General features: G+C 45.1%; 1 long non-coding RNA gene across 1 annotated transcript in view; it reads left to right on the forward strand.

Annotated features, from left to right (window-relative positions):
* LOC121720174 overlaps positions 1-6,908 on the forward strand; it is a 20,464-nt gene extending 13,556 nt beyond the window's left edge. Inside the window, exon 3 of the long non-coding RNA XR_006034472.1 lies at positions 6,895-6,908. This is a non-coding gene — a long non-coding RNA (uncharacterized LOC121720174). The remainder of the gene's footprint in view (positions 1-6,894) is intronic.
* Positions 6,909-8,846: the final 1,938 nt, after the last annotated feature.

Here is an 8,846-nt window from a genome sequence, read left to right on the forward strand (position 1 = left end):
TTCCCATTGTTAGGGCGGAGGGCCAGGTGAAGGGGGCAGAGACAAAAAAAGGTTCAGCGATAAGGGGGCACCCTCGATGCTGTAGAGCAGGGGCATATGCTGGAGCATATGTTGGTATCTCTCGGTGTATGTGCAAGAGAATCAGCAGAAAGTCATTCATTGACCAGTAGCCTTTTAATGCTATACAGTCAAGAGACTAAGTAGTCTCTAAGTGCCTTAATTCAATTCCAAACACCACTGCACACACACATAAACACATACACAAGCACACATATGCAGAGACACTCAGACACACACACACACACACACACACCTCGTCCCTTCACTTGACAACAATGACAACCTGTGCATGTGGCTGGACTGCTAATGAGCATGCAGTGGTATTGGGTTCCCACTGTTGCTGTCGTGGAGCTCATTAGTGCTGTGTGATGTCTGATTGTAAAGGCCCCTGTGAATCAGGAGGGACTTTAGGCTGCTGTTTAACCACTCTGATTAATTTGCCCCCTCTCCACTGTCCCGAGAGTCGGGGTCTAATGCAGCCGGAAAATTAAACTTGTGATAATCCTTTATGTCTCGCTAAAGCCAGACATCTATTACTCTTGTTTATTGACTATAACCAGCTTTGGGAAACAAAAGGATGGGTGTCTGCTTTTCTAGCAGAGTGATACCCTGCGAGGCCTCACCCATCTCTTTGGGCTATCTTTTCATTAAGAACCAAACAATTGATTACAGGAACCGGCCTGCTGTTCAGGGGAGCTGCATTAACCATGCTCCTGAGATGGTCTCCGATGCGGTCCACTTCTTATTGCACAGTAAATCCTTTTCTTGGGGGAGTGTTGGAAGGTGTTGTGTGTGTGTGTGTGTGTGTGTGTGTGTGTGTGTGTGTGTGTGTGTGTGTGTGTGTGTGTGTGTGTGTGTGTATGCATGTTTGTATGTGTGCGTGTGTGTGTGTGTGTGTGTGTGTATGTGTGTGTGTGTGTTGTTTCTCGTATGTGTTGGGGGACGGCAGCATCAGTAGCTGGAGTCGGCTTTGAAACAGACAGGAAATGAGAGCATCCATCATCTCTGCTGATGCGTCACTCTAACGCGCTGTGTTAGTGACCGGCTGCTACTGCAACTCTACATGTGCAGTTAGACAGCAGCTTCTGCTGCACTGCCCACACTACAATCACAATCTGGCCTCCTCTGAGCAGAGATGAGATGAGATGAAGATGAAGATTTGATGAAGATGAAGATTTAACACTGGATACAGTTTCTCTCTCTCTTTTTTCTTTCTCTCTCTCTCTCTCTCTCTCTCTCTCTCTCTCTCTTGCTCTCTGTGTGTAAGTGTGTAGGTGCCTGCTGCAGACCCATGGTATATCATGTCCTCACAGATGCAAAAGGTACAATAGGTTTTCTGCAGCTCAGCGGCGAGATTGTGCCCCTGGGGACGGAGGTAATTCTGTAGCAGCTAAAACACCTCTGTGAAGTAGGATAGCTGAAGAGAGGACAGACAAAACCGTGAAACAAAAAGGACCTGGGGTAACGAGAAGCAAAGAGAAAAGAGGAAAGACAGAGATGTAGGCCTACTGAGTGTGTGAGGGACAGTTAGAAAGAGAGAGAGAGAGAGTGAGAGAGAGAGAGAGAAAGGCATACAATTATTTCTCTATCAATTATGGTATTGCACAAAATCCACTCAAAGGATGTCACAAAACAGCTTGGAATGGGTGGATGACACATTACACATCAAATACCATAGAATCCAATGACGGCTTAACACACATAGCATGGCATTTGTGCCCCCGTGATGTCTGTGCATGTTGGCTTTTACCAGATTGTGATGCATGGGATGTGTGTGACTTTGCTGATCGCTGTCATGCTTACGAGACTGTGGGCAGGCCAGCAAGGCTGGAAGCTGGCACTGAGAATATGCATTTGTCACTTTCAGTGTCCATGAGTGCCTAATCTGATAAAGAAGTGGAACTCTCATTCTCATAGAAAAGGATTATCCACTTCAGGCAACATGATTCTTTTCCTGTTGGCTCTTCTGCCAAATGTAATTTTCAGTTAGGGGAAGAACACTGCATTCTGTTGTATCATAATTAAACTTACAGAGTTAAGCAGTTCCTGTCTTTTTTTGCCATGAAATATGGGAATGTGAATACATGATACTATATAGGGAACATTGATCTGATTTAGATCAGAGATGAGAATCTAGAAGAAAATATGCACAAGACCTCTAAATGAACTGATGAAATGTAATTAAACAAATGTAGGGCCCATAAGGCCCATATTAATGTCATGTCTTCTTAATGTTGAATTGCAAAGAGCTTTAATAGTTTTGTGCATAATATGTTTGAAATACTATGTTTCTGCAGTTTTTAGAAAACATAGTATTCAATAGTATTTCAGAGTCTCAAAAGAAAAGGGTAAATAAACGGTCTGAAAAGCGGCCACGCTGTGTTTACTCAGGGAGTCTTTTGCCGAGGTCAGTGCTCGAGGAGAGATCAATCAGACGCTCAGACGCGTAATTATCTCATCAGGGTCACGCCATTGAGGCTCCACACTGTTTGTGTATGTAGGTAAATCAGTCACGCATCAGCCTTTTCCACATTAACATCGTGAAAAAATTAAGCGTTTGACAACTAAGCAAATTGTTTCTGATGAAATGCATGTGTAGGCTACACCCCTGTATGATAAACTATATGCAGAGCCTCATCCTTTCCTTAATGTCTTAATTTCATGGTTTGTTTCAAGCCATAATCTCTTCCTCTTCCACACACTTGCACATAAACATAAACACACACTCTCAGATAAATGCTCACATTATTATAAACATATAGGTGGCATAGGCTGGCATAAGTGCCACACATGCACAAAAAGTTCTCTTACAGTTTACAAGTGAGCCCAAGCTGCCCATGAATGCACAGCACAGCTCTGAAGGCCACTGGGCGGGAGAGAGGCTCTAACTGGGTTCACGCCGGACGTGTCTGGCTGGGCTTGTTTAGCGGGCTGGTTCCCTTCACTGACCCCCCCTGACCTCTGCCGGGCTCGTGTTTGCTTTCCGCTCGGTTGGCGTTGGAGGACGCCCAGGTTCAGCCCCTTTTGAATTCTGCCAGGAGGAGATGGGAGGTGGGTGGGGGTCGGCTGAGGGAGGGCTCGAGCCACGCACACTGGGGTCGGGTGCGGACACAGCAGTCTGCTGGCCCGTGGTGCGTGAAGTCCTGCGGTGCTGTGTTGCGCTGGACGGATGGCCTGTTCTCTGCCCTCCAGTAACAGAGGGTCAGGCTACACAGAGCGTTTAGGGGGTGCGACTCAAGATCCTGGGGCTGATAAGTCTCCTCTCCTCCGAACCCCAAACCTCTTTTCTCAGTGAGTGTTCATTATTATCTGACCACAGTCTCCACCACTTCCTCTTCTAACTCCGAAAGCCATTTCAGGGGTATTTCCTCAATCACAGAAACACTTCAGTCCTACAAAATCCAATGACATTTTAATGGTTCTGCGGGAACTGCAGCATTGCTATACATGAGGTAAAAAGTAAAGAAATATCAACTGAGAAAAACCAACGCTCCCCCTGAAGCTAAACTTGCATGATATGGAAAATCATTAGTGTTATCCACACCATGTGGAGTCAAACTTCATCACCACTGTTAATTTAATCCCCTGAGACCCATGGTTAATGTAAAGAAAACATAAATTACATTTAAATAAAATTGGTTTAATTGTGTGGGTGTATGCCATGAACATTCCTGGTGCTTCCTCAAGCATATACAGTGTGTGCTGTTTGCTGTGCATGTTCTCCATCCAGAATTGTTGTGCTTTTTGTAGAGGTTTGCTCTGTGGATGGTGGATGAGACAGCCATGCAGCTCAGCTGTTAGATTGGGCCCTGGAGGGCCAAAGGTTAATCATGACCTCTCTGAATAGGATCTCTCAATAAATTGCCTGCCATCCTCCTCCCTCCTCTCCCCACTACTGCTGCAGACCAGTGGACCTTTGATCCAAATATCATTTCAGGAGAGCTCCTCCTCCCCTGACTCACGCTTCTGAACCCACACAGGCTTCTTGTGTGGTCCTATTACCAACACGAAATACACCCACACACAAAAAGCAGAAGATATTTCAGATTCAGATTCACAGCACTAGCATGGAAAGAGCATGGGTATGCTACTGTATGCCACATTAGATATAGTGATATACACAAAATACCAGTTTGTTACCTTTTTTATCTGCATCTCCAAAACAGTGTCTCAGTACAGTAGAAGGAATGGGATACATGAAAAAGCGGATGACTGAGAATCCATCATAGTTCCTGTGATTGAGTCCATGAGTCACTGGCCGCTACAGTAACTGTGGACAGACAAAGAGTTATGAGTGCTGTGGTTTGTGGCTGATGTGTTTTGTTGTGGGGTGCTGCTCTTTATGACCCTTTTGTTGCCCAGTAGAGCTGTAAAGGCTTTCATGTGGGTGCCACAAACTGTGCCTTACTAGGGATCTATCTGCCCCATATACAAGGCTCACTTCATCTACTGGGGCTACTTCATACTCACAAACACACACTTAAACTCCCTCTTTTTTTCTCTCCTCTTTCTCTCTCTCTCTCTCTCTCGCTCTCACCCTCACTCTCTCAGATGCACACACACACACACACACACACAATGGTCTTAACATTCTTTGAATTATAATGAATTCCATTTATGCAGTGTTAACCTGCACTCTCTTCTTACAATTTAATTAATTCACTGGCACCATAAAGCTCACACAAGCACAGAGCATCTTCCAGCAACTGCCCTCCTTGACTGTTTTCCTCCTCCAGTAACTACACAGAGAGTGGTCAACACGGTGAACACATAGTAGGAATGACTGTAATGACATCAATCTGCTTTGGCATTTGCATGGACCATTCTATAAGACTAGAAGGTGTTGGTATTCCTGTCATGTCAGTATTCACTAAATGTTAATCTTTGTTAATTCCAGGTAGGTGTACTGTAAGCTTGATACAGTCAGCTGGATGTTTTTACTGTAATTAGTATTTTATGTTTTATGTTATATCAAAACATATATGTGTTGCTGCTGGTCCTCTTGGCTCTCCAGGAAAATACACTGCATGTCAATTGTACAGGATAAATAAAGACTAAATCAGTTCACTCATTGTGAAAAGTACTAAAGGGTTGGTTACCGTGGACACAGATGGACTAATGACTAGTTGTGGGTTGAAGCTGGTGTCTTTGTCATGGGGAGTTGTATTTCATGACGCCTCTGTCATAGCCAGTTATCTACAGGGGGCTGTAAACTCTTTCATATGCACGAGATACAATGCAGACTGACACAGATCTGCCCACATGGTAAAGACAGTATCGCATATCATCTTTATGATGTGAAACACTGCACAGACAAATCAATTCACACACACTGTCAGATCCTTAGACTCACAAGTGCACAAAACATGTATTTAGCTCAACATTCTAGACCACATGCAGACACCATCAAATGCAGTCATATTCCAAATAGCAACTCACAAACTTACATACAATGCAAAACTAAGTATACACAGACACACATTTATACAGTGTACTTCCATGCATCAGTATGTATATAGTATAAGTATAAGTATACTCTTTTGATCGCATGGGGGAAATTTGGTCTCTGCATTTAACCCAATCCGTGAAACACACTCAGCACACAGTCAACACACAGTGAGGTGAAGCACACACTAATCCCGACGCAGTGAGCTGCCTACAACAACAGCGGCGCTTGGGGAGCAGTAAGGGGTTAGGTGTCTTGCTCAAGGGCACAGACGTTCCTACTGGTCGGCGTTTGAACTGGCAACCCTCCGGTTACAAGTCTAAAGCCTTTACCAGTAGGCCACGGCTGCCTCCCCCCCATGTACCATGTACCATTAAGAGAGTTTCTGCAAACAGCAGCCAGGGCCTCAATCTGTACTGGTCTTTGTTGGTAAAAATGCTAAATCAGTGATGGCATGTGTGCCGTTACAGCCAAATGAACTCCTCATTGGCCTCTTCCCAAGCCTCCTCATGGGCTCACCTCCAATGTGCCCTTAATCACCTCCAATGTGCCCTTAATTACATTACGACCTTTATCTACAGCTCCACATGATCCCCCCACATTACACCCCGGTCTGTGCTGCTCCATTACCCCACGGCCCCAGGGTGACACCCGAGAGGCTGCACCCACCACTCCCGAAGATCAACCCCACCTACACACAACTCCACCCCCAGTGTGCACAGAAAGGCCCGGCATGAATCATCACCGCACTCCAAAGCTGCCCACTTTCAGAGCCCAGCAGACCGTGTCTGAGTGAAGTGAAAGGCTTGACTCAGTAGACTTGAAGACTCAAAAAGCTAAATGTTGTGGGAGAGTGTATTATTTTTAGTATGTCAGTTTTTTTGTCAGCATTGTTTCTTATAATGGGTGTATTTATGCTTGGTATGTTTCTCTCTCTCTCTCTCTCTCTCTCTCTCTCTCTCTCTCTCTCTCTCTCTCTCTCTGTGTGTGTGTGTGTGTGCCTGCACAAGTGCGTGCCGGCGTGCATGTGTGTGTGTGTGTGTGTGTGTGTGTGTGTGTGTGTGTATGTGTGTGTATATGTGTGTGTCAGTGTGTGCGCTCAGCTGAGCTGTTCCTGGGAAGACGGACTGCTTGATTACAGTGACTGCAGCTGTGGGGGTATCGGATGACACACACACACACACATTAAAAAAAAGAATGATTGAAAAAAGCCCACTCTCAGGGCTGAGGAGGGAAAAAAGAGAGAGAAACTACCCATCCCTCAGATAGTGCTTGACCCTCTTGCCTGTCACCGAGCGTGACATGTTGTTCGGGGCAGGGCGCGGCCAAGTGTGGTGCTGTCCGGGGGGAATACTGGGTAAATAACGCTGATGGCCCTGTCACCTCAGGGGTAAGGGGGAGACGATGGCCGAGGGGTCAGGGAGCCTGTCATAAACGCTCCGAGGTAAGAGGGGGGTGGGTGGTTTGAGGGTGGGGGCCAGACTGGGTGGTCCCCCCCATCAAACCGTTCCTCCTCTCTCACCATTTAACCTCCCATAGCCCGTAAACAGACTTGCAAATGGATGCACCAGCAGCCAGAGAGAGAAAGAGGACTGAGTGGTGTGAGTGTGCAATGTCTGATGTCTGATCACTCAGTCTGACACCAGATTGCTTTCTCCATGTTAGTATGATTCATAACAGAGCTTTATGCTCGCCAGAATGTCTTGTGTAGCCAGATGTCTTGTGATGGTGGTGTTGATTTCTCTCAACATGGGTATATTCTAAAGATTCTAACAGACAAGCTGAAATGAATCATAATGGTGATATCTCTTCCCCTAAACAGAACTGTTCATCTTGCAAACTGATACAGAAATAGACATTTTCTGTGTGGGCTGTCGAAATAAATAGTCACGTCCTCCTCTGGCAGTTCATCAAACTCAAGTGACTAAATCTAGTTACATAATTTCCGGCATGTTTCAAGTGCTTAATCTTCTTTGGTGCACGACCTGAATTAATTTCGGCTGGATTATTCCTGAAGTTTCAGAACTTGGAGCCGGCCGTGCCAACATTCATCCATCAGATCAGGGGCATTTGTGTCAGGGGTGCCTAACCCGGATGGCCACACTCGCTCTGGACCAGCTCCAGCAGGTCTGTGCCCGATTAGGACCCCAGACACCGCACCCCTCACATGCCTCTCCTGCGTCCTTCACACCCCCAACCCTCTGGTGTTGACCCCCCCCCCCAAACAGACTATAGGGCTGTGGTAGTGTGTGAGAGTACATCATCTTGAGCAATACCAAACTAGCAAACCACACCAAGCTGTTTTCTCACCACTGGGCAGGAAGTACAAGCGAGCTTTTCTTTCAACAGTGCTGTTCAATAGTTTCACCTGCTGATGGATTAGGGAAGCTGGTAAACAGTACAGGCTATGGATGCATTTCACATTTGCACGGCACATTCCTATTAGATGTCCTAGCAGCTATTTGGCCGGCTGAGGAAATGCACTATTTATGGAGGAAAGTGCGCTGAAGTAGAGTTTACAAAGAAGAGAGAGCCGTCGCTGAGATTAATGTGCTGCAATTGTTTCATAAAATCAATTCTATCCATTTCTTCCCTTACAGTGCAAGTGTCCCCATCCACATGTTTCTTATGATTACCATCTGTGTTGATCAATATGAAATAGGGAATTCAAATTAAAAAGCAGACATGCAAGGGAGAAAAAGGGGGAGGCCAACTAAAACTAAATCCCAGGATTGGATTGCTTTTATAATTTTTACTCAAAGTTCCTCTGCTCCTGGTAAACACATGTATATATCTCCTTGACACCATAATTGGTTTTTACGAGGCTGGCGGGCAATTTCATGCTGCTGTGCAAACACCACTAATCTTTTCTTTTTTCCCCCTCGTGTTTACCTTGAAATGGAAAGACTCAGTTTAGACCTCATCCTCTTTCTCTTTCATTGGCAACTTTAATTCCTGATCTTTATCATGGAGTTGGCAGGGTCGCAGTTTCTAATAGTTTGATCTTTCACTCTCAAGATAAAGAGGGCATATACTATATTATTCTGTACACTTTTGTTACGATTATGCCTCTAATCCATTTTGAGCCCCTGAAATGTTGCACTTTAATATGTTTAGTGTGAATAGGGAAATTAGCAAATATTTGAAAATGATGGCATGACAACATACACATCCTCTTCCAGTTTCCTTCCTTGATTCGCCATTCATCAATTATGACTCTCATTAGGCAAATTGGCAAAGTTTTGTAAAAGCACTCAGTATTACAATGTAACAACTAGATGTAGGTACTCACAAATACATTATGCAAGTACAATGATAGTACCTGATAGTACATGTTGTT

The sequence above is a fragment of the Alosa sapidissima genome, chromosome 1 (genome assembly GCF_018492685.1).
Source record: "Alosa sapidissima isolate fAloSap1 chromosome 1, fAloSap1.pri, whole genome shotgun sequence".
Lineage (NCBI taxonomy): Eukaryota > Metazoa > Chordata > Actinopteri > Clupeiformes > Clupeidae > Alosa > Alosa sapidissima.